The sequence below is a fragment of the Triticum urartu genome, chromosome 2 (assembly GCF_003073215.2).
Source record: "Triticum urartu cultivar G1812 chromosome 2, Tu2.1, whole genome shotgun sequence".
NCBI classification, from domain to species: domain Eukaryota; kingdom Viridiplantae; phylum Streptophyta; class Magnoliopsida; order Poales; family Poaceae; genus Triticum; species Triticum urartu.
The window spans coordinates 373,403,188-373,430,855 of record NC_053023.1 but is presented as its reverse complement, the minus strand read 5'-3'; the positions used below and the strand labels follow the sequence as shown (position 1 = coordinate 373,430,855).

The 27,668-nt window shown below is 41.9% G+C and overlaps 1 long non-coding RNA gene across 1 annotated transcript in view; it reads right to left on the bottom strand.

Moving 5' to 3' along the window:
• Positions 1-15,352: 15,352 nt before the first annotated feature.
• Positions 15,353-27,668, bottom strand: part of LOC125537353 — a 26,893-nt gene continuing 14,577 nt past the window's right edge. The window contains exon 3 of the long non-coding RNA XR_007295826.1: positions 15,353-15,493. This is a non-coding gene — a long non-coding RNA (uncharacterized LOC125537353). The remainder of the gene's footprint in view (positions 15,494-27,668) is intronic.

Here is a 27,668-nt window from a genome sequence, read left to right as displayed (position 1 = left end):
CACAAGTGAGCGAAAAAACAAGATCATTAAATAGCTAGACTAGTAGTATCATATCAAAATTTATGAAACTCATTGCTGGCTCACAAACTATGTATTCTGCATTCATCACAAAAATGCAGGCCTGTTCTGCCTTCACATCATGAACATACTGGACTACATCAAGCCTGACAAATTTCCAAACAAGTATATCCTCAAACGGTACACAAAGACTGCAAGATCACAAACAACCTTTGATACAAGGGACTACAACACAACCGCATCGGATGGCAGCTCAAGGCTATCGAAGCAAGACATCTTGCTGTAGCTGAATTGGATGGTTAACAAGAAAGCGATGAGATGTGACTAGCAATATGACAGAGCCTACTATGTTCTCAAGAGGCTTGTGGAAGAGCTTGATGCAATACATTCAGCAAATCAAGCGGATGCTGACGAAAGGATGGCTGAAGAGGACGCTGAAATTGAAGATGACCTTCATTATTATGCAGCTGAAATGCTCAACGCCGCTGCTGAAGCCAACCAATGCAAGCAGGGTGATGGCCAATCAATGGAGCAGCGACAGCCAGAGACGATGAAATTGCCGTTGTATTCTGAAACAAAGGGTAGGAGGAAAATTACTGCAGCAAAGAAAAGTGACAAGAGAGCTCAAATGAAGGCACCACCTGCAGGAAGAGTCGTCGTGCACGATGAGAACAGAGTGCCACTTGGACACAGGAAATGCAGTGTGTGCAACCAGGTTGCGGGACACAACAAGATGACCTGTCCAACACTATTGGAAAGAAACAATGCTGAGGAGATCAAGAAAACCAAATCTCAAAAACAGCAGCCCAAAGTTATGGAACAAAAGAAGGGACCACACCCAAAGAAAGCAAGCATCAGACTTTGTAGCATATGCAAGGAGTATGAACCACATAATGCAAGAACATGCCCGAAGCGCGCAGATGCTGAAAAGACAAGCAAAATGCCAGAGAAGAAACAGAAAGCAAGACCTAGAGCCAACAACAAGAAAGTGGTGGAAGATGAAGAGGAAGACGAAGATGAAGACACCGTCGAAGAAGAGGAAGAGGAAGTGGAATGCGACGATGAAGAGAAAGACGACGATGAAGAGGAAGAGGACGATGAAGAGGAAGAGGTACATGTCAAGCAAAAACCTCTACCACCAAAGCCTAGGAGGAGCGCAAGGCTCATGAACAATTAGAATAGGTCAATTAACACAATGCAAACTTGTGTCATGTCAATGTGCAGAACATTATGTCATCCCCTGGTAACATACACTGTGAAGTTCAAGTAATATTACTGCAGAAGTCCTGGTATGTTATGGCAGGAAGTGATGTGCTGGTGTTGTATTGCATGAAAAAGCAAGCAGTAATAAATTGAAAAACATACATTGTGAAGTTCAAGTAATATTACTGCAGAAGTCCTAGTATGTTATGGCAGGAAGTGATGTGCTCGTGTTGTATTGCATGAAAGAGCAAGCAATAATAAATTGAAAAACATACACTATGAAGTTCAAGTAATATTACTGCAGAAGTCCTGGTATGTTATGGCAGGAAGTGATGTGCTGGTGTTGTATTGCATGAAAGAGCAAGCAACAAATAATCATACAGTTTTGAAGTTCATGTCAGCTTACAGAAGAAGTTCTGGTATGTAAAATCGATGTAGGAAAAGAATATGCTTAAAAAATAAAGTGTCGCCGCATAAACTAAGGTTAGCAAGCCTAAGAGAACGCGTTCAAATGTGAAGTTCTGCTTGGATACGTGCAGAAGTTCATGTACAATGCAACAAAGATAAAGAAACGTATGGTTATTACATATCAGGACTTGAAAAAACACAAAAAAACAAATATAGATTCTACACAAAAGCATACATATTGGTTGGGTTGAACATTACCAATACATTACACAACACAAAATATCCTCTCCATCTGAAACCAGCAGCCCAGCCACATCTCAAAGCAGAAGTTCAAGTCTACGATCATATGTTGGGAGCCCAAAAATAAACAACACAAAAAAAATCAAGCAGTTCAACCAAAACTGAGGCAGAAGTTCAGGTACATCTGTTGGGGCAAAAACATTCAACACATGGATACTGAAAAATGATGCAGTACATTGAAATTCACAAAGCAAAATCATTCTTCACACCAAATGCATTTGTCCACAATATCATAAGTAATAGTGTTGCACCTATAGATACACAAATCACTAAAAACATTCTTACAACCAAATCTTTACGGAATTGTTCCAATCATTAGCAAACCTAAAAATCTATACGAAATAAAATCTACAATGAAACTAATGCTTCGAATTCACGGGCCAAAGGACTGGATCTCTTTAGGGAGCTCTAAACGCACGACTTCATTCTTCTCGCTAAAAATCAGAGTGTGCATGAACTCAGCCTTCCAGTCATCTGCAGCAGCCTGCAAACAAAGAAAGGTGAAAACGATGGTTTAGTAACGGATATCTAAAACCACGGCAGGATAGTCTCAGCAAAAACACACAAGAATAATCAAAGGATGATGAGACAAGAACAAAACATACTTCCACATCACCAAAATCTTCAACAATCTCATCGCCATCATACGAAGAGCTGAACTTCACGGCAAAGAAACCATAATCATTACTCTTCTGCTTCGGAACATCGATGAAAGTCGGCCTCTTTGTAATAGTCACCCAGTTAGGCTGCTTGCTCGCCTTGTATGCAGCCTTGCCGTACACCTCCTCGAGCAACCCAACAAATCTCTTCATCTGCTGGAAATAACAAAATTAGATGAAGTCAAAAACATGTTAACCAAAATAGTTAAGTTCAGGTACATAAAAAAGCGACACTTGCATAAGATCCGCCTAAACAAAATAGCAGAAGTTCAACTTCTAAATGACAGTCAGTTCAAGCAGTATTACCAAAACAGAGACAGCAACATATTTTGTCAACACAAGGCATAATAAACTTCGTGTCAAACAAGAGAATGTGAAAGGAGGTTCAGGCTAAGAAACACTCACGATATTTTGGCAGTCCCCGTGGAAACTCGTTCGCGACGTTTCCATATTAGCGTAAGAAAGTGAATCAAGGATGTCAATGCTCCCACGATATCTATTCACCACGTACACACTGTAGTGCGCCATTGTGCCAATTGGCTTGAATAGAATCAAGAAAACCTGCCAAGAATGAAAGGACCGGTGAGCACAAACTATAAAAGCATATGTACTGAAGAACCGACATGAACAAAAACTTCTTGACAAACTCAGCAAAAGGATGCACATGAAATTAAAAAAGCAAGAGTTATGAAAACCTAACCAGCTTTGCGTTAAGAAGGTCTTCTTCCTTGCGAACAAACATTGGGAGGAGACCAGCAGATTTTTTTGCATCAAACTTTGGAACTGTTGCATCGAAGAAATCATACTCCAGGAAGTACTGTGCATTCACAAAAACACAATTAAAACACCTCCCAAATGCTACTACAACAAAACTAAGGCAAAAAGAAGGAGATAGGGGTGCAAAGAACTAAAACCTGTATGAAGTAGGGACTAAGTACAACCCTGTCAGCACTAGTGAATATCTCAAAGGTCTCCGGCTTATCCTTCCACAAATTTATGAGATAATCCATTATGTCTCCTTCCATCTGCTGCCCTTCACCGAAAAGCGTATAAAGGACACGTCCTGTGAGGTCAATCACATTCGCAGGGATGGTAAACATGCAGTAGCTTGTCCTGCAGGATACAAAAGGATGGTAAAAAAATATTAGAAGTTCAGATACAACAACAAACAGAAGTTCAGACACTATAACTCAAAAGGCAAGAGGAGACATAAAACAGAAGTTCAGATACTACAACAACGGCAGTTCAGACAATACAACAACAGAAGTTCAGACACTACAACTCCATGGCAAGGGAGCGACAGGTGAGGGTAACTCACTCAGAATACTTCTCTAGACCGTCTTTACTTAACACATACTGTTTCAACTTCCGGGCCTCGGATAGATGAGGGTAACTGTATTTTTTCAGGGGAGCGACAGGAGAACGCCACTTCAAAGGAAATCTTGATGCTCTCTTGGAGGAAGTTATGTTCCCAGACTCAACTGTCGGTTTCCTCCTGGTGATCACAACATTCTTCCCACCTCTACCAGCAACAGTACTAGCAGCACATTTAGCATTCTTCGGGTAAGCAATCTTCTCAAAATCATCATCGGACGAAATCACTTCTGCTTCGGCTGCTTCGACTGCATCAGCCTTCCTGTAGCAAGGGGTTTTTGGAGTACCACGAATACCACCAGCCTGCTTCCCCAACTTGGAAGGAATAAGGGTCCGAGGTCTATCATCTCCTATCGGAGCTGTACTCATTGGTTCCTCCCTAGGCTGGTATTCTTGTGACCCGAGGAATGAGTAGTGGTAATCGGTCAGCTCCAACGGTTCCACTGTCAAAGAAAAAAGGAAGAGAAAACATCACCATTAAATACAACTAAAGTTCAGGAACATCACAAATGCGCAGTCCAACTAATAAAGATGACATGGTTACTACTCAAGCTGACCTAAAAAATTAGTTGCAGTAAAAAACTAAATGAAGTTCAGGCACAACCAGAGGCACAGTTCAAGATAAACCGATGAACTGTAAATCATTCAACTACAGCTAACAAAACCATAGAAAGGCATCATCTCTGAAGTTCAATTAGAAAAGAAAATACTCATGTCCATTTAAGCAAAACAAAACACACAAGCAAAAATTAAAAAAGATAGAAATGAAGTTCATGTACAAAGAAAATGCTCCTCTCCTTCCAAAACCAGAAGTCCAAGTTTCAGAGAAAAATATGAAGTTCAGGTAGAATAAAAGATGAAGTGCAGGTAAGCAGTACAAGTTCCAAAATACTTACATGTGTAGTAGCCAAACAGAGCTTGGAAGTCTGTCTCAAACAGGTTAGAAGAAGCGATTGAGTACAGCCATGTCTTCCTGATATCCCTGATATTCTCATGGCAATAATTTGCAAGAACCCCGTCATGATACGAATTAACATTCGTAAGCATGAAGAATCCGCAGTCGATACTGCCATCAAACGAAGTAAAAGAAATAGTGTTAGGACAGAAAAAGAAAGCCAACGAATTAAACACGTTGCAGCTTAAGTACAACTACAATTAAACAGATGTGATAAAGAGAAAAAGTCAAACTCATACTTGTTTTGCTGCTGGGGGACATCAATCCAATCCAGAGGGAAATTGTCGATGCTAAGAGGACTGAAGGGTGTCTCCCTGTCGTTGCTGGCATCCTTCCAAAGCCTCTTGATGTTGTCGGTCATCTGCCGAAACAGGCGTACCGCACATTCATCTTTTGGTCCATAGTAGGAATCGAGAAGCTGGAACCTTGAATTCTTCAGGTCAAGGAATACCGACACCCAATGACCGACACCACCCATGGAAGCAGGAAGCTCAGGTGGGTCAAAAGTAGGGAAAACAACTTGAAGAATCATAAAACACACGAATCATTAAAAAATGAGAATTAATATTAGAACGGTACAAAAGAAAAATAAAACAAATATTAACACAGTGGATCGCACTGCAAAACTAATACAGAGGCAAAGAACAAGATATTGCGTACCGAATCATGTGCATCCATGCTATCTGGACCACTCGCCATGAAGTACATCCTCACACGGGAATCAAATTGACCTCTAAAAATCTTGTCCTAAAATAATGCAGACAACACCAACATATGAAAAAATACAAAAATGAGACGAACAAGTTTTAACTAAAATGGTAAGGAACAAAACAGAAAAGAAATCACTGTATGGTTAACTTACACAAACCCAATACGGCAGGATGAGTTTATCCGATCCCTGGTACTTCGCACGTAGACAGTAGAGTGCACACTCAGCCACATTAGATGTAAGCATTCCGCGAGGACCAAAAGATATTGTGACTTCTTGAACAGAAGCTTCACACTCCTTGTTTCGGAACATAATCATTTCTCTAAAACAAGCGAATAGGAAGTAAAACAAGTTCAGCAGCAGGAACTCAGGAAGTTCATAACACATGTTAGCACAGAAGTTCAGCTATATCACAACAGGCAGTACAATGCAAAAAGAGGCCAGAAGTTCAGCACCAGAGAAGCAAAAAAAAGAAGTTCAGGTACATAGAGTTGGGAAGTTCAGGTAAGAAACCACAGGCAGTTCACAGGGGGTACATGGATGATGTAAATATTGAGCAGGCACAGAAGTTCAGCTATATCACAACAGGCAGTGCAGTACAAAAGAGGCCAGAAGTTCAGCACCAGAGAAGCAAAAAAACAAGAAGTTCAGGTACATAGAGTTGGGAAGTTCAGGTAAGAAACCACAGGCAGTTCACAGGGGTACATGGATGATGTAAATATTGAGTAGCTGCACTCACCTCTTGGAACGATCATTCCTAAGCCTAGTTACACTGTAATAAAAGTCATCAACCTTCTTTCGGACGACAGCAAGGTCGCTATCTGCTCACCAAAAAGAAAATAGCAATTAACAGCAACACTCAAAGCACATAGATTCACGACAGTTTCAATTAAGACCAACATTCAAGCACAAACATTCAAAACATAAGCACATCTCAGCTGCTACATCATCAGAAAAGATAAAACCACAGCATCATAGACATCACAACCCATGCATTACAAACCTCCACCCACATAGAAAACAGGTTCACTTAACATTCTTTACAACCCACACGACAAACAACAAAACCAGAAGTTCAACTTAGACCACACAGGCAGTTCACAGGGGATATCATGGACTAAACCAAACAACGAAGAGGGAAGGGGATGGGGAAAGAAGAGAGAAGCATGCTCCTCTCTTCATGGATCCTTGCCTAGACCAGTGGTAGCACTGGAATGATCAACCTCCTCTCCATAGCTATCGCTTTTGGTATCTTCATCATCGTCTCCAGTAGACGTTGCAGCGTCGTCGGGAAGGACACCAGCAGCAGCTAGAGCAGCTGGAGAATCTGAAACAAGAAAAACATTTGGTTGTGCCTATACAGCATCAACATCAACTGATGGCTCTGCTGCAGGAGACTTCTCCGGGCTTGCAGCAGCACTACCACCAGTTTGTACAGCAGACTCAACATGATCTTTCTCCAAAATGGTGTCTCCATTTGTCTTGCCCTGCTCAGCATCAGAAACCTCAGCGCCAATGGACGAAAAAGGTTTAGTCAGGACCACCCCGTCGGAGCAGCCGGTGCCTAAGACGGACATGTCTGCAACCTTCTCTGGAGCAACACTAACATCATCATTCTGCTGCTGCAAAAAAGAAACAAAAAGTCATTACAAAGGGCTGACTGAACCTCATGCACAGGGGCAGCAAGTCCGTCTCAGGGGCAAACAAGACAAATGGACAAGAAAAAAATGGTACCTTATTTTCACTGCCATGAACCTCATCAAGTATTACGCCACTAGCGGGAGCAGGTTCATGCACAGGGGCAGCTTCATGCACAGGAGCAGCTTCATGCGCAGGTAAAACATCCTCCTAAACCCTAGCATCATCATCAACAGCCTACAAAAAGAAATCATGTAGGAAACAAAATACCTAATCAGTAGAAGTTCAGATTGCATAATCAGTGAAGGTCAGCTATCACAACTGACATATAATGGAAGTCCAAATACAGTAAACATAGCAGGTCAGATATCAAACTACTCTAAGATACAAAAGGGAACAAAAAAGGGCCAGTCATGGAAGTTCAGGTGCTGTAGCAGTTGAAGTTCAGGTTCTATAAGCAGAGAAGGTCACATAGGAACACTAGTGCTAAAAAGAAACGGTTTACGACACATGAAATCAATAATGGTCGCCTATGACTACAAACAGTAATAACTGAAAGCTAACATTAAACATTACTGCAAAGAAATATCAAAAGCCAACATAAACAAACCTCTTTGGTACGCTCCACATGGCCTCCTTCACGACCCGAACGAACAGAATCCTGCCTCTGAATCTGTCTCACAACAACACTTGCCTCATCTTCAAAAGGCTTGCAACGAGCATCCTGCATTTCCTTGAACAGCCCAACGCTAGTCCGGAGGTGGGAAGTGCTCTGACGAAGCTCTTCAAGAAATTTAGCTTCAATAGATAAGACCCCCTTCGAAGACTCAGCATCAAATCCGTGTCCGGGAGGAAGAATCCCATCAATGCGACTAAGACGCTCAGCAGTTGAAGGAACATGAGCCAACTCCCCACAAACAGCTTCAAGAAGACTGTCAATCCTAACCAGAGAAACATTGGCAGCTTCAGAAAAATTCTCGGAAGAAACGCCACATGCAGCACTCACACGAGCAGAAGAACCTCCTGGATCTACAGGGGGCACCGGTATTAACATCCCGGGAGAATTCAAATCTTGGGGAAGTTCCACTCCCTAGGCCGGCAGAACGAGGCATAGTTAGAACAGGACGTTCAATAACCCTAAAGAACACAACCTCAGCCTGTGTCTTCCACTGCATACAAAAACAAAAGTCAACGCGTCAAAAAACAAATGAAGGAACATGGGGACAAAAAATATACAAGACAATACCAGAAGTTCAAGTTAAACTACACAGGAAAGAATAATGCATAGAAACACTCACAGGCAGTCTCCCAAACACCCAGTTGGCTAGGTCATCATCACCCTTCGTGACCAAATCAGCCGCAGCAAGCTCAAGAAGCTTGGCCTGATCCATGAAATTGATGCGAGGGGTCCTCAAGTCAATATTAGGCGTCTTGCCAATGATAAGGTAGTCCAGATACATAAGCAGCGGCGCGATGGCACAGCCTGTGACATCTTTTCCTCTGCTAGTACCTTGCTGATACCTAACAACAGCACTTTGAATATCGTCAACAACCAACTGGCAGTAGTCCATGTCTGCCATGTCCTCAAACACAAGGTTCTCGGCCATTGCTGCCTCCCTGGACACTGGTGTAGACGTAACAGGGATAACCACCTTCATGAAAACAATAAGGTAAAACACCTGCGGAGCAAGATCATCCTTCGTCTCATCCTTCACAAGTTCACCGAGGATATTCCGCAAATCCTTTGTCTTGATGTCCTCACTCCTAGCATACCCAAGCTTGCCCTTCAACCTCATAACAGCATCATCGAAACCATCATTCGAGGGCCTAGGGGGGGTACGATTACCTTGAGGGAACCCAAAGAGATGGTGAATAGCATCACTTGTAATACGTATAGCCTTGTTCGCCTCACCCATGTCCAAAATCATGGTTGAAGGGTCAATCCTCGTGTAGATGTTGCCCATCAAAGGACGAGAAATGTTGGAATCAACCTTCAAGTCAAACACACAACCAAAACCAGCCTTGATAACCCTCGCCTTGTGCCTATCTTGAAGCATTTTCGCACATGTATTGACCTCTCCTAGTGAGCAGCGAACCGTCTTGTTAAAACATTTCGCCTCACCTCCTCCTTCGCCACCTTCTTTGGGCGGTTTGCCTCCTCTCTTCCTCCTCTCAGGCCGCTGCACAAGCTGATACTGAAAAAAATACATTGACAAGGAAAAAAGGCAGAACAATGAGACACACAAGCTTCACCAAAAATTCCACTAATGCCTACATACGCACCACATCTCAGAAGTCCAACTATGTCTACATAGGCAGTACAACCATGTATGACCAGAAGTTAACATGCTTTCAAAAATGTTGGAAATTTACAAAAGCAGAAGTTCAACCATGTATACCAAGGTAGTAATCAAACATATATCTCAGAAGTCCAACTATGTCTACATAGGCGGTACAACCATGTATGACCAGAAGTTAACATGCTTTCAAAAATGTTGGAAATTTACAAAAGCATAAGTTCAACCATGTATACCAAGGCAGTAATCAAACATGTATCTCAGAAGTCCAACTATGTCTACATAGGCAGTACAACCATGTATGAACACTAGTCAACATGCTTTCAAAAATGTTGGAAATTTAAAAAGCAGAAGTTCAACCATATACACTAAGGCAGTAATCAAACATGTATACAAAACAAGTTGAGCTAATTTCTTCATGTATATACCCAGAAGTCCAACTATGTACACAAAGGCAGTAATACCATAAAAGCAAAGCACGTCGGCTAATTTATTCGTCTATATTGAGATGGAGCAGAAGGTCAGCTATGTACGCCAAGGCAGTGCTAAAAACAATAAAACTATAGCAACAGCGACAAATGCTCTAAAAACAGTAAACATGAGACATTCATACCTGATTAGCGGCAACATCATCATCGACGTCGTCCTCGTCATCAGCATTGAAATCAGCATCATCCTTGTCCTCTGGATTAACACGAGAACGATTCTTCACACCCTTGTTGACCTTTGCAGGTGGAACCTTGCGCTTCACGCCGCATTTATTCCCCTTACCAGATGCAACAGCACCAAGCGGAGAAGGTGTAGGCGCGGCAGTGGCAAGCACACGAGGACTACGGCGTGGCATACCACCAAGGCCTAACCCTTCATCTTCAACAACTTCTGCAGGCCTTGAAACATGTGGGCTCCTCCGAGGAGTAACTTCACCAACTACTAGCTTCCTCGCAGTAGTCTTCTTGATTCTCTTCTTAACAGGGACAACCGTGCCATCACTACCACATGGCACGTCTTCCTCAACAGTGAGCTCAGCCGCATGAACAGATCTAGGAACATCTGAACCTTTCTCAAGGTGGGCCGCCCTCTTCTTGTCAAAATTTTCTTGCTTCTTCCTCTTACGTTGGTCCTCCAGGAGAAGCTGAAAAGGCACATCCTCGGGTTGTGTGACAGGTTCAGTGCCATCAACAGACTGCGACTGCGTCTCTGACATCTGAAGAGAGCATAAAGGATCCGGAATGAATCACAAACTTTGACTGACGGAGCCACCTCCTCAGCAGCAGCAGGGGTTTATGATAAACCCAACTCAGATAAAACATCGTTGATGGTGTTCACAGCTTCCTCCTCTGTGGACACATCTGCAAAGAACACAAAAAATCGAAGCAAAAAATAAAAAAAGTCAGCAACAAAAACAAACGACAAGAACAAGCTAAAAAAACATGGCTCAAAACTTTAAAATGAAAAGAAAAAGGGTTTCACATACTAGGTGAAGCAAGAGATGCAGAAGCAAGATCCTCAAGGCTTGAAAAATTCTCAAGGCTCGAAGCAACCTCGGCAATCACAGTCAAAGGGATAATGGGTGATTTAGCCGCATCAGATATTGGAGCATCATTATTAACCTCTGAAGCTCCATCTTGATCGCAGGCATTTTTTCAGAACTATTCAACTCATCACCAACTACAAAAAAATGCAAGTAGAAAAGGCAGCTGAGTTCTAATCCGCAATCCTACACCAATGGGACTTCTACTTTTACAACAATGTCCAATACCCAGAAGTTCAACATACCTAACAAAGCAGTAAACACAAAAAACAAACTAAAAATCTAAAAACTAAATATAAAAACAATCTACAGCAGAGGGGCTACTACATATATCATGAATGTCCAGAAGTTCAACGATACATAACAAAGCAGTAAAATAAAATGTGCATAACAGAAGTTCAACCAAATTTCATTACAATCAAACAATAATTAAAATAAGAAGTTCAACTATGTGACCCAAGCAAGTAGCACATAAAAAAGATGTAGCATGACCACAAATAGTATTTCACAGGCAAACTAAATATCAATGCCATCAACATGATAACAAAAAAAACAAAGATATAAACTACAAAAATGAAACATCTAGGAAGTCCAACAAAACTTGGTGACAAAGTTTCACCTGCAAAACCATCAACTACAAAGTAAGCAAACACTCTACTAACTCAAACTAATGGTAAAAAGCATACACATAACCATTACTAGAAGTTCACACTATTAAGAATGGCAGTCCAACATGAATACTAAGTGAAGATATGGGAAGACATATATGAGAATAATGCTATTTAAAATACAAGATACAACTACATTAAGATACCTGGAGATGGTTTTGAAGCCATGACAACACAACCGCCCTGATGAATGCAACTCCAAACACTAGAACAACCTGCTAAAAACAGGGGATTGATTGCATATAGTTAGCAAGTACAAAATCATACAACAAAATACAAAAAGAAACTGAATCAAACACTAGGATGAAACAACCAGAACATACCAACAAAGGATGAACAGTAGCACATCTAGGCAAGCACAACAAAAAATGTATCCATAAACTAAATACAATGTCACAGACATAATCGAGACTTCGAAATCCACAGCACTAATGCAATTAAATACATCAGATCCAGCATCAACCATCCATCACACCACACCCTCTCTTGCATTCATCTGATAGCTAAAATCAACAAAGGGGAAATGAAATCCACACAAGTATGAAGGGACAAATAGCACACACAAGCATCTCCCAAACAAATCTGACCACGGGGAATTGAAATCCAACCACCACACGCACAAGAACCCTACCTAATCTACCATCAGAAGAAGGGGGAGGGAGGAGGACGCGAGAGCACACAGAAGAAACAGGCAGGCCTCGACAGATCTGGCGAAACTAGAAGCAAGCATTAGGAGGGGGGCAGCACTTGTACCTCTCCAGACAACTCCCGCACGCATGAATCCGCGTCGGTTCTTCCACTCCCCATGACACCACGCGCACCTTGCAACCGCGCAGGCAGTTGCCGCCCTCGCTTCAGAGCATAAGAGAGCGGGTTGGGCGAGAGAGAGCGGGGCATGGGGGAGAAATAGGAGCGGGGGCGTGCGTCGGTTACTCCAGCACGAGGGCAGGGGACAGGGACGGAGAAATCGGGGGGAGTTGGAGGAGAGGAAGGCAGCAGAGCGATGGAGAGGGGGAGAGAGCGAGTGACAAGGGGAGAGGAGTTTTCTGACACGTGGTCACGAGGCAGATGCTCGCTTAATGCCTCTCTGTCGTGGGACTTGCAGCGCCACTGAATTTACAATTTTACCCCCCAACAGCTAAAATAGTAAATACATGTGTAGATAAATAAATGCACCATTTGAATGCATCTATTATAATGAGATAAGATCATAAAACAGCACAGATATCCTCAAAACCAAAAATAGATGACAAATACAGTACTAAAGGAAGAAACATACATACATAAATATGCCCCTTAAAAAACAAGAGAAAAGAAGTTCAGAAAATAAAGAATAGAAGTTCAAGTACCCTAATAAAAGAAGTAAAGGAATAAGAAGAAATAAACCATAAAGAAACAAAAAGAAGAAGTTCAACTACAAAAACAGATGAAGTTCACCCTAAACCCTAAAAACCCTAAGATAGATAGTGGGGTCACGGATGTGACGGACTCGCCTTCGCATGCGACGACGCGGCACGCCTCGTCATCGCCTGCTCCGGCTCGTTCCTGTCTCGGCCTCGCAGGGGGATGGGAGGGGGGTCCCGACCCCCCTCCCCCCTGCTCGGCCTCGTGCTACCGCATTGCTGCGCGCTAGGATTTGAGAATTAAAAATTACAAAGAAAACCAAACAAACAAAATATAGAGCATCATGCACCTTTGCCTTCCCATGTGGAGTGCAAATCTCCGAAACCAGAAGTTCAACCATTAATAAAAAAGAAGTCCAGATCCTACTAAAGATAGTGCTTGTGATCCAGCTCCACACTTACACACTAGTTACAACAAATTGCAGAAGAAATCTACTAAGGGTTTTTGATTTCTGGAATGTAATCTGTCCTGGAATATCAATGTCAAAAAGATGAACCTGCATTCAAGAAAAATTTTGTTGTGACATAAAAAACCAAGAAAGAAGCACCTGAGGAATAATAATGTTTAGTGTCGAAGAAACAAAATGCACATGGCGTAAGTTAACTAATAAAATGTTTCTAAATAAAGGTAAGTTCAAGTTGTAAAAACACAGAAGTTCGGCGTTTGGAAAAAACATCAAATGAACATGTAGAAAAGACAAATTACACAGAAGCAAAAATCTTGTAAGTTCACGTTAAACACAAACTGAAGTTCTACCACTGTTTGAAGTATGCAAACGTGCTACAAAAAAAATAAGTAAGGTGTGCATGCGTATTTGGGAATAATCCCATAGTTGCCACGGAACAAACTAAAACCCAAATTAGAAAATTGAAAATTACAAAAAAACAAAAAAACAAAAAATAGAGCGCGATGTTGCACCACCTTGCAATGTGGAAATCAGGAAGTTCAATCACTGATAGCATAGAAGTCCAATTACTACCACAGAATGTGGATAATCCAAAAAACTAGCCCCGAAGACAGAATAAATATAAAAAGGATGATTTGTGTATCTATGGACCACCTCCACTTTTACGTATATGAGTACTCTGAAAAACAAAAAAACGTACACAAAATTTTTATAACAACACCAACGGAACAGATCGTATTGCAGCATCAACCAAAAAACATGCATTAAAACAAGGGAAGTTCAACCACAAAAGGTGCAGAAGTCCAACTCTATAACACAAACAGTAGAATCACTGCAAAAAATGCATTATCGAATTTGCTTTTCAAATTTAATCACTTGGGTGACTACACCTTCTCAGGCCGCGACCTCGAACGATATCATATTGCGCCCTGCACGTCAAAACGATAAATCAAACCAAGCTGTCTCATTGAAGAACCGAAAACCAGCACGGGCGGACACGAGATCCAATCGCCCGATTTCAGCGGTGTATTCGCCTTCCCGATGGAATTAACAACGCATGAACGGTCCAATCTCACTACTGCAATCAAATCCGCCCTCTATACTTAAATAAAAATAACAAATCTACAGAAGCGGCGGAACCACTCCCGCGGACGAAGAACACAGAGCCTCAAATCAAATCCGTTGAAATTAACGACAAATTGCCCACGAAACTCGTACTTAAACCAAATTACCATCATGTTAGAGGTTCCAGAACATCCACTGAATGCATTAAACTTATAAACAGACACGAGTTCATCCGCCTCGAGAGTGAATCCGCCAAAATGCAAAATTACGAATCAAAACAAGCATTTAGATGCAGGTATGAGTATCTAGATTACAGTCACATCCCACACAACACTACCGACCGGAATAATTCATGGGGGAAGCCACTGTTGCGAGGATAGCCCGAAGTTCGGGTTTGTACAGAGGGAAGTTCAGGCGCGTTACTCAGGAAGTTCAGGTTGTGATCAGAATATTATTCTGATCCCGTGATCAGAATAGTGTTTATATATATATATATATATATATATCTTGGGAGAATATTGCCTTGAGGCAAGCAAATAACAATTATAAATTTTGACAAGCATGTTGGTTGATATTAAAACAGGGTAATAAATAAACCAAGATGTGAGACTATTCTATGGTGTACCTAATCAAAAAAATCCTTTGTGATTCAAAATATTGACATCCGCAAGACATTAAAAAAAGCACCATGTCATACCTACATGTATTTGGTTGGTTCCCATGTTCTATCCACCTTCACATTCTCAACTAATTCCTCCTTCAAGTCTCCATCTTCTAACTGAATTCAATCAGATTTGAAGCTCATGCATCCTCCTTTTTATATTGGTCTTCGTATGGTCTTCCTACCTTTTGTATTGCCTCCATTTTATAGCACAGATCTAATTTTTGCAACCAAGATTTGAGTTCCCAATTAATATGATGTGTTACAAATTTTGTAGAGTACTAATAATTTCTAATGACCATTGTTGGCTTTGCTTTCTTCTACTCGGTAATACCAGAGCATCTTACAAAAATGAGGCTTTCCAATACTACACTTTACAAGTTTAATCCAAGAAGCTCCATGACCATTGTAACCTACAAAAAATGAGGAAACATATATCAGATTCAGTGACGTTGTAGTTGTGTTCTCTTCCAGAATAAGCTAGTCAGATGCATCTTTCCAATACTACTCTTTAGTAGTTTCGCGCCTTAATGGTAAAGTATATAGATGCAAAAGGATTTTGCATACTACTAAAATGCATAGCCATTCCAATACACTGATCCAACAAGCACATTATCATTGTCGGTTAGTGGTTCCTGATTGTCTATTCTGGTTGTCTCCCTTATCACTTAAGGGGCTTTGGCGACACCAAGTTCTAATCTCTGCAATTTTACATCCCTCCTCCTCTGCATTAGTGTCATTAATTCAGTGGCGGCATCCGAGCTAGCGGCATTGTCCAATCCAATTTCCTATAAATCATGATTAACAACTCTCTTCTCTTTTTACATGTTTTAAAAATCTGCATATTTTCTTGGAATGATTTCAGTAACATAATTGAATGGCTCGGTATATTCTCACATATCCCTACTCTTACAAGCTACCATAAAGCATGTAACCACTGGTACAATGACGTCCTAAACAAACGGTTTAAAACCCCTTTCCGCGACGGTATTTGGAACCGCCACCAAGTGACTGTGTGCGATAGGGTGTCCTTCCCACACGACCCAGAAATCGTCGGGGATAGGCCCTCCTGGGACCCAGGATGGGGCCGTGTGCGATCGGGCGAGGCATCGAAATCCAATCATTTCCATAGGTATGTACATCCCACACGGTGAATCCCAGAAATCATTTCCGTAGGTATGTACATCCCACACGGTGAATCCCAGAAATCATTTCCGTAGGTATGTACATCCCACATGGTGAATCCCAGAAATCATTTCCGTAAGTATGTACATCCCACACGGTGAATCCCAGAAATCATTTACGTAGGTATGTACATCCCACACGGTGAATCCTAGAAAATCATTTTCATAGGTATGTACATCCCACACAGTTCTTTGTGTGGAAACGTTTGTGCAAGGTGGCCTAACGCAAACAGTTCGCTGCCGGAAGCCGTGTGTGATTGTTAGTTGATCGAACACGCCTACTTTCTAGAAACCATGCGGATTATTTGAGTTCATCGCCCACGGTGCTGTCTGAGTAACCGTTTGCAATAGAAAACGCCAATAAGCAGGGTAATTAGCCTATTATTGATAATCCATGTACTAATCAAACTGATGTTTTTTATAAAACATGCCGGATATTTCATATCCGTATAAAAGCAACCAGGATTTCATAATCGAATTACATCAGATATCTTCGGCACTCAGTTATGCCATTACATAACAGCACCAAGTTTCACATGCAGCATCAAAAACCTTTGGAAAGTAGCATCTTACACGGTAAATAGACGGATGAATCTCATCTGGGAAACTGTAGAAGTGGAAAGCAAATATTGAGCCTTCAGTGATGTTGAATGTCCTTGCAACTTTAGGCCAGTGGCTATGGATAATTGCCCGCCCAACCTTCGTCCTCTTCAGCAAGACTTCAATATTGTACCGTGGGTGTTGAATGAATACCTTCCTCGCCTCTTGACCATGCAGGTGGTTTGAGAGATATCGTCGGTGAACTGCTTTGAAAGGTACTGAAAACAAAAGCTATGCATAAATCACTGTTGTAAATTTTGAAATGGCGCAAGGGATAAAAACAAGGTAAAAGAGTTGGTACCATCCTATAGTTGACTGATGTCTTCTTCATTGTGCAAACAAAGATCTTGTTGTTATTCGTCGCAAGTTTCTTCATCCTAACAATCTTTCTGAGTTTCTTTACTTGACTGATATTCATGGACATCTCATTTCCCCATATGCAAAATGGGTCGAACAGTGGGTCTAAGCCTCTGATAGCAGGACCTACATGTGCAAGACCAAATTGTAAGAAACCTAAATATTAGAATGATTCCTGCAACTGCACAATAATGTGCTATTAGCCAAAGGACCCTGCTTGAACAAACCTCGATGGTAAACCGCACTGTCTCCCATTGTTTCCCTGCAACACACATAAGGAAGATCTTGATCATGTTAACTGAGAGTTAACATACTATCAGTAGAATATGTATTGAGTACAGCCAAATTCGATTGGTGTCACATGCATAACAATACAAAATTGTACCCACAGCAAATGAAAATCAAATTGCAGAACTGAACCAAACAGTTAAATGGACAGCAGACCAAATGAACCAAAATAGTTAACTGAGCATGACATTGCAGAATAGAAACATGTACTAGAAGATAAGACGGTTAACAAAACAAAGAATGCTTGAGAACAGTACTACGAAATGTAGCAATTGTTGGACCAAAGTGTTAACTGAACATTAAATTTCAGAGGACGAAACTGTTAACTGAACATCAGATTGCGTATTAACATTACAGAGGACAAATCACTAGAAGGCACTAGCGGTGGCCTTGAGAAAACTTCACGAACTGTGTTTTAAAGTAGACAACCGTGCGGCGGTGTCGATGGTGGCCTCAAAGACGAGGTGCTCCTCCAAGATCTGGCGGTCAACACGCATGTCAGCCATAGCGACCTCGTTCGTGCGTGCGGCCGCATGCTACTTAGCTCCATGTTATACTGCGTGTAAAATGGTTGTAGGCGGCGCTTAATTGGAGAAGGGGGGTAGTGATTCCGGTGGAAGGTGTCGCTCCGTCAATCGGGGCATGTGGGACGGGAAAGGAGGAGGATGGTGTGGGTGGGGTGTGGATTACCTGGCCATATCGACAAGGCCACGCAGCAAGAAGAAGGGTCGGCGGCGAGGAGGCCGCGCAGCAATAAGAAGGGTCACCGGCGAGGAGGCCGCGCAGCAAGAAGAAGGGTCGCTGGCGAGGAGGCGGCGCTGCAAGAAGAAGGGTCGTTAGCGAGGAGGTGATACGTCTCCAACGTATTTATAATTTATGAAGTATTCATGCTATTATATTATCCATCTTAGATGTTTTATATGCATTTATATGCTATTTTATATGATTTTTGGGACTAACCAATTAACCTAGAGCCCAGTGCCAGTTTCTGTTTTTCCCTTGTTTTTGAGTATTGCAGAAAAGGAATACCAAACGGAGTCCAATTGACGTGACAATATTTGATGATTTTTTATGGACCAAAAGAAGCCCCCAGAGTAAAAGAGTTGGGCTAGAAGAGTCTCGAGCCGTCCATAAGGGTGGGGGGCACGCCCCAACCCCTAGGCGTGGGCCCCTATCTCGTGGACGACTCGGAGACCCCCCTGACGTGAAACCGACACAAAAATTTCCTATAAATACAGAAACCCCCAGAAAATAACGTAGATCAGAAGTTCCACCGCCGCAAGCCTCTGTAGCCACAAGAAATCAATCTAGGCTCTCTCTGGCACCCTGCCGGAGGGGGCCATCATCACCGGAGGGTATGGAGGAGGATCCCGGAGGGGCCATCATCGTCATGAAGGCCAAGGACCAGAGGGAGAACCTCTCCCCATCCAGGGGGGAGGCCATAGGGGAGGAAGCACAAGGGGGAGAACCTCTCCTCCTCTCTCTTGGTGGCGCCGGAGTGCCATTGGGAGGGGAATCATCGCCGCGGTGATCGTCTTCATCAACATCACCATCATCATCACCATCCTCATCTCTTTTACGCGGTCCACTCTCCCGCACCCCACTGTAATCCCTACTTGAACATGGTGCTTTATGCCACATATTATGATCCAATGATGTGTTACCATCCTATGATGTTTTGAGTAGATATCCTTTGTCTTTGGGTTGATTGATGATCTAGATTGGTATAAGTTGTATGTTTTATTTTGGTGCTTTACTATTGTGCCCTCCGTGTCGCGCAAGCGTGAGGGATTCCCTCTGTAGGGTGTTGCAATACATTCATGACTCGCTTATAGTGGGTTGCTTGAGTGACAGAAGCATAAACCCGAGTAAGGGGATTGTTGCGTATGGGATAAAGGGAACTTGATGCTTTAATGATATGGTTGGGTTTTACCTTAATGATCCTTAGTAGTTGCGGATGCTTGCTAGAGTTCCAATCATAAGTGCATATGATCCAAGAAGAGAAAGTATGTTAGCTTATGCCTCTCCCTCATATGAAATTGCAATGACGACTATCGGTCTTGTTAACAATTGCGTAAGACAATTCCGCACACTGATCCACCATTATTCCACACTCGCTATTTATAACATTTAGTAATATATTCTAAATTTATGATAACAACACCTACTTTTGTGTTTTAGCTCTCCGATATCTTGCAAAGTTATCCTCTTCATACCCACAATGTAGTTTTGTTTCTCGTTTCTAGTTGGAAGCAAATGTTCGGTGTACGTAGAGTCGTATCTATGGCAGATAGGGCTTGAGAGAATATTGATCGTACCTTTAGCTCCTTGTGGGTTCGACACGCCATACTTATCACTTCCACCTTTGGGAATTTCTACGATGATTCCCTGCACTTGGGGATTATCAAGCTCTTTTCTGACGCCGTTGCCGGGGAGCAATAGCGTGTGGTTGATATTCTCTTGTGTGCTTGTTTGCTTTCTTCACTAAGTAGATTTTGTTTTTTCCTTTTTGTTTCTATTTAGTTGTGGGTGAAACATTACAAGAAAATTTAAGAATGAAAATACAAAAAAAAATTACTTGACTCTCATGCCTAAAAAGTTTTTCAATAAGAGAAGTGATTGGAAGATTATGCATTGAAGAAATGAGGGTCGACCTTGAGCACTTGTGTTCATGCTCATGGAAACAATGTAAAAAAATTCATGGAAGATTCTCTTAAAATAATTAATCCCTTGTATATATCCATTGTATTATAAAAATAATGTGCCAAGCTTCGGTTTTAGGATGATTAGATTGCTTGTTTACTATGTACAGTACAAAAACAGAAACTTTGGCTGTAGCGCGTGATTTTACATTTTTTACAGGAAAGTCAAATGGGTCTAAAAATTTTTGTACATTACTTTTGTGCAAATTGTTTAAATTTTCATATTTTTAGAATTTTTTGGAGTTACTGAAGTTTACTAAACTTCCAGATTACTACAGATTGTCCTGTTTTTGACAGATTCTATTTTCTATGAGTTGTTCGCTTATTTTGATGAATCTATGGGTAGTATCGGGGGGTATGAACCATGGTGAATTTGGAATACGATATATATAGTTCTAATATGAAATTGGAATAAGTTTACAACAGTACCTAAAGGTAGTGATTTGCTTTATTACACTAACGGGTCTCACAAAGTTTTTGTTAAAGTTTTGTGTGGATGAAGTGTTCGGAGATCGAGGAGCTATCAATATGAGAAGAATAAAGAGAGGCAAGAGCTCAAGCTTGGGGATTCCCAAGGCACCCCAAGTAAATATTTCAAGGATACTCAAGCATCTAAGCTTGGGGATTCCCCGGTTGGCATCCCATCTTCCTTCTTCAACAATTATCGGTATACCTCAGTTTTTGTTTTGTTCACATAATTTGTGTCCTTTGTGTTTTTGTTTTTCCTTTAAAGAACCATGCTAGTATGAGATAGCCCTTTATTGATTTATAGAATACTTCATGTGCTTCACTTATATCTTTTAAGTATCACCTTATAGAATTGCTCTTTGAGCTTCGCTTAAATCTTTTGAGTATGGTTTTATAGAATGCTTCGTGTGCTTCACTTATATATTTTGAGCTTGGATATTGGTTAATCTATATTAATTGTAGAATGCTCCATGAACTTCACTTATATATTTTGGAGTATGAATAATACTATCATCTAAAGTGGATTTAGAAGAAGTTTGCTCCCACTATTCCGAATGAGGAGAATTTTGCTTATGTGGAGAGTAGTAAAATTTCTATGCTTGTAGATCATGAACAGAATGCTTTATGTGATGGCTATATTGTTGAGCTAATTCATGATGCTACTTAAAGTTATTATGAGGGAGGAATACATGCTTGTAGGAGTCGCAATAATATCAAGTTTCCTCTCTATGTGCTTAAAGTTTTGAAGCTATACTTGTTTTTCCTTCCTATGCTAATTGATTCTTGTTCCTATAAATTATGTGCTCATAAAATCCCTAGGCATAGGAAGTGGGTTATATTTAAATGTGCTAGTCATACTTTTCATGATGCTCTCTTTATGTTTCAATTCTTATCTTTTATGTGAGCATCATTGAAATCATCATGCCTAGCTAAAAGGCATTAAAGAAAAGTGCTTGTTGGGAGACAACCCAATATTTACCCTTACTGTTTTTGTGTGTTTTCATGATTAAGTTACTGTATTAATCATGTATTATAGCTTTTGTTTCAATAAAGTGCCAAGTAAGACCTTTGGGAAGACTTGGGTGAAAGTTAATGTGATCTTGCTGTAAAAAACAGAAACTTTGCGCTCACGAGATTAGCTGTCATTTTTTACAAAAGAGTGCGATTGAGTTGATTCTTTTTTCAGAAGATTAATAGACAAATTCCTCACGTCCAACAATTTGTTTCATAATTTTTGTAGTAGTAGAAGTATGGTTGGTGTTCATATGATTATAGACTGTTCTGTTTCTGACAGATTCTGTTTTCATTGCATAGTTTGCTTGTCTTCTAGTTTCTATGGCTTATATTTCTCAATATAAATTGTAGAAATGATATGGTACAGTAGGCATTTTATGAGAACAATTATGAACCTTGTATTTGACAGTACCAAAGTGAATGGTTTAGTCTTTATCATACTAACCTATCTCACGAAGTTCCGTTAAGTTTTGTGTGATTAAAGTTTTCAAGCTTTGGGTGAGATATCGATATGAGGAGAATAAGGAGTGGAAACACCCTAAGCTTGTAGATGCCCAAGGCACCCCAAGGTAATATTCAAGGAAGACTCAAGCTCCTAAGCTTGGGGATGCCCCGGAAGGCATCCCCTATTTTGTCTTCAAAACTATCGGTATACCTTGCTCAGAGCTATATTTTTATTTGTCACATGATATGTGTTTTGCTTGGAGCGTATTTTCAATTTTAATTGCTGTTTGAATAAAAATCATTGGATCTGAAATCTTGAATGAAAAAGAATCCTCCCATGGCTATTTAATTATTTGAGTACTCAGTATTCTTCACTTATATCTTTTTGGAGTAGTTTGTCATTTACTCATGTGCCTCATGTATATCCTACGAGTAAATGGTTGAATGAATTGAATATCATAAGTATGATTTTATACACGTTTCATATGCTTACAACATGGGGAGTAATGACTTCACGCATAATAAGTATAGGTAGTAAATTTATTGGAAGTTAGCAAACGCAGAATTGGTCACTTGAACAATTCATGAAAGAATATTGAAGGAAGAGAGATTTCACATATAAATATACTATCTTGGACATCTTTTGCAATTGTGAGCATTCATTAAAATATGACATGCTAAAAGGTTGATGTTGGACAAGGAAGACAACTTAATGGGTTATGTTTTCCTATATCCGAAACGTTATATTGTCTTGGATCATCCAACATGTTGAGCTTGCCTTTCCCCCTCATGCTAGCCAAATTATTTGCACCAAGTAGAGATACTACTTGTTCTTCTGAATATCCTTAAACCCAGTTTTGCCATAAGAGTCCACCATATCTACCTATGGATTGAGTAAGATCCTTCAAGTAAGTTGTCATTGTTGCAAGCAATAAAAATTGATCTCTAAATATGTATGATCTATTAGTGTGGAGAAAATAAGCTTTATACGATCTCGTGATGTGGAAGAAATAAAAGCGACGGACTGCATAATAAAGGTCCATATCACAAGTGGTAATATAAAGTGACGTTCCTTTTTACTAAGATTTCGTGCATCCAACCATAAAAACACATGACAACCTCTGCTTCCCTCTGCGAAGGGCCTATCTTTTATTTTTGTCCTATACTTTATACAAGAACCATGGTGATCATCACCTTTCCTTTTTACACTTTTTCCTTTGGAAAGCACTTTGTGTTGGAGCGATCCGGATATATATATCCACTTGGATGATGGTTTTCATAAATTATTATTGTTGACATTACCCTTGAGGTAAAAGGTTGGGAGGCGAAACTATAAGCCCCTATCTTTCTGTGTGTCCGATTAAAACTTTGAACCCATAAATATCACATGAGTGTTAGCAATTGTGAAAGATTAAATGATAGTTGAGTATGTGGAGTTTGCTGAATCAAAGCTCTTACATGCACCCTTCTTGAAAATAAGATGAATTGCAATTGTTTGATGACTAAGAGCACGGTTTGTTAGTTTTCAAGAAATTTTATGATCTATACTTTAACTTGTGAATAGCTTGTTACTTGATCATGAGAAGTTCCATGAGTTGAGCTACTGTTATGATATATAATGATGCTAGAAAAAGTGATTGGAACTATCATTGATCAAACTTATGCACTTGCTAGCATTCACACTTCATAAATTATTTCTTTTATCATTTACCCACTCGAGGACTAGCAAGAATTAAGCTTGGGGATGCTGATACGTCTCCAACGTATCTATAATTTATGAAGTATTCATGCTATTATATTATCCATCTTAGATGTTTTATATGCATTTATATGCTATTTTATTTGATTTTTGGGACTAACCTATTAACCTAGAGCCCAATGTTAGTTTCTGTTTTTCCCTTGTTTTTGAGTATTGCAGAAAAGGAATACCAAATGGAGTCCAATTGACGTGCCAATTTTTGATGATTTTTATGGACCAAAAGAAGCCCCCAGAGTAAAAGAGTTGGGCCAGAAGAGTCCTGAGCCATCCACGAGGGTGGGGGCGCTGTGACGCCCCGAGACCGTTGTGCCAGGTGTCCTCCAGTTATTCGCTGTTGGTTCGTTGTTTTTGCTTGCATGTCGCATCTTATCATGTCATCATGTGCATTGCATCATCATGTTTTCAAAACTTGCATCCGTCCGGGTTTCCCAGTTCCTTCCGTTGTCCGTTCTGAGCCCAGACACACTTGCACGCGCCCGCGGCATGTCCGAAATAGTATTTTATAAGTGGCCGGAAAATGTTTTCGAAATGGGTTGAAAGTTGGCGTGCGGTCTTATTATAGTGTAGGTAGACCGCCTGTCAATTTTCATCGCATTCGGAGTTCGTTTGATAGCCTAACCGTTAAACTATAGCGGCATTATAGCCGGTCTAACGTCGGACGTTTCCGGTCTCCGGAAACAGTCACCGGGCCTCTCTCTCTTCTCTTATCTCAGCTCGAGACCGTCTACACAGCTCACTACCTACCGCCAGGTCCAACCTAACCTCTCTCGTCAGCCCGCGGTCCTCCTCGCGCGCGCGCCCGAAAAGTTATCCCGGACCCGACCCGAGCAGTCGTCACCGTTGTGTGCGGATCATCCCCAAACGTCTACAAAACATCTCCGTTTTGTAAATTGGACTCCGTAGCTATTTTATCCGCGATCACCCGATTGCGATCGTAGGGTCGAGATAGCCCCTAACCTAATCTGTGGTGTATATTTATAATCCACCTCTAGTCTAATTTCAGACCAAATCCCTAAATTCTAGGGATCCTCCCAGCCGCCGCCGCACTCATTCCCCAACCTCGGGATCTCCTCCCGATCCACCTGCGCCTCTCCTTCCGCGCCCAGCTTCTTTGATCTAGATCTTCCCCGTGCTCCTCCTCCTCGCCGCCGGCAACCACCAGCAGCAGCGCTAGAGGGCCTCCACCAGATCCGATAACCAGGACCCCATCAGATGAGCCCGTCGGCCCTCCTTTGCCCTTGATTCACCCATTTCTCTCTCTGCCTCCCTGACCTCTCTTCCTCTCTTGGAACTGCAGCAACAAGAGCTCCTCCAAGGCCGCCCAGGGCCTTCTCTTGCCTCGATCCGTCAAGCCCGCCGCCGGGAACGACCTCCACCGCCCAGGGCCCCGGCGACCTCACCGTCATGGCCTCCGCCGCGCGCCGCCGCTGCAAGTCCCCCATTGCATAGCTTCTCCTCTGAAACGAGCGGCAGCTACAACCGCTGCAACCGCCCCGCGCCATTGACTGCTTCGCCCCGCGCCCGTCCTCGTGACCAGTTGCGTTGCCAGCGACCAGGCGCCCCTGCAGCTCCCTCCTGCCTGCATCCGAGGACCCTCTCGCCACCAGCAGGAGCTCAATGCCGCCATCCAGGGCCTCTTCACGCCACGCCGGAACCCCATGGCCATCCCCGACCTCCTCTTCGCCGGGCCCCCGCCCGAACCTGTCCTGGATCCATCTCCGTCCCACCGCCGTCTTCCCGGAGCCCAGGTTCCCTCGCCGTCCCCTGCATCGCGCCAGACGCCGTCCTCGACTGCTGCAGAGCCACCTCGTCCCGCCACGCTGAACCGCTACTGCCTGCCTCATCAGATCGTGCGAGAGGAGCCCGGTCCAGCCGCGCGTTGACTGCGCTGGCCAGCTGCATGGGCCGGCCTTCTCTCCCGTCGCGGCCCAGCATCGCTTCGAGCAATGCCCAGCTCTGTGAGGCCCAATGTGAGGAAGCCCATCTTCGGATTGCTCCTGTAGAGCCCAGTTCGGGCCAGTTTTAGCCTAACTCATGTTTTTTTCTGCGGAGTGATTTATCTATTTATCCATGAGTTTGCAGATTTACAGAAAACCCCTTGCCCAACATGCATATAATAACTCACAATTCGTGCATCGGATTAAAATGAATTATATATGAAATATGTTTAGTTTTTCATCTAGTTTCATAATATGTCATTTTCATCCATGTTTAAAATGTCTAAAATGATGTTTGGTTAATACTCCTATGCCATGTTAAAATGCTTTAATTCATAACTAAATAACCGTAGCTCCGAATTAAATAATCTTTATATGTAAATGGGGTAGAATTTTGCCTAGTTTAACATGGTGGCATCATCTTGCATGTTTAATAACTATAAAATATGGTTTAGGGCAGAACAGGACCTAACCTAATATATGCACATGAGGAGATTCCGGATTTGTTGTTCGTTGCTTTCGGCCTCATTTAACCTTGACTAGATGTGTAGTTTCTTTATGCTTCATCTCTTGCCATGCTAACAACATTGAATATTGTTGGGTACATAAGTGAGATCGAACCAAATAACTTGAATGTGGTGTTTCGTCAATATGCAACGGAGTTGCATGTTGAGCGCCACTTAATTTGTAGGATTGTTTGTGCATTTTGCCATGCCATGCTTCATTAAACCGGACATGCATCATACTTGGTTGTGCATCATGCCATATTTATGTGGTGGTTGTTTACCATGATTGTTTGCTTCTTTCCGGTGTTGCTTCTTCGGGTTGGTTCCGATAACGTCGTGTTGTGAGGATTCGTTCGTCTACGTCCGTTTGTCTTCCTCATGGACTCGTTCTTCTTCCTTGCGGGATTTCAGGCAAGATGACCATACCCTCGAAATCACTTCTATCTTTGCTTGCTACTTGCTCGCTCTTTTGCTATGCCTATGCTGCGATACCTACCACTTGCTTATCATGCCTCCCATATTGTTGAACCAAGCCTCTAACCCACCTTGTCCTAGAAAACCGTTGTTTGGCTATGTTACCGCTTTGCTCAGCCCCTCTTATAGCGTTATTAGTTGCAGGTGAAGATTGGAGCTTGTTCCATGTTGGAACATGGATATTTTGTTGGGATATCACAATATCTCTTATTTAATTAATGCACCTATATACTTGGTAAAGGGTGGAAGGCTCAGCCTTATGCCTGGTGTTTTGTTCCACTCTTGCCGCCCTAGTTTCCGTCATATCGGTGTTATGTTCCCGGATTTTGCGTTCCTTACGCGGTTGGGTTATAATGGGAACCCCTTGACAGTTCGCCTTGAATAAAACTCTTCCAGCAAGGCCCAACATTGGTTTTACCATTTGCCACCTAGCCTTTTCTTTCCCTTGGGTTCTACAGACTCAAGGGTCATCTTTATTTAAACCCCCGGGCCAGTGCTCCTCTGAGTGTTGGTCCAACCCAGAGCACCGTGAAGGGCCATCCCTTGGCAACTTGGGTTACGTCGGCTCCTGTACGCTTAGCTTATTCGGTGTGCCCTAAGAACGAGATATGTGCAGCTCCTATCGGGATTTGTTGGCAC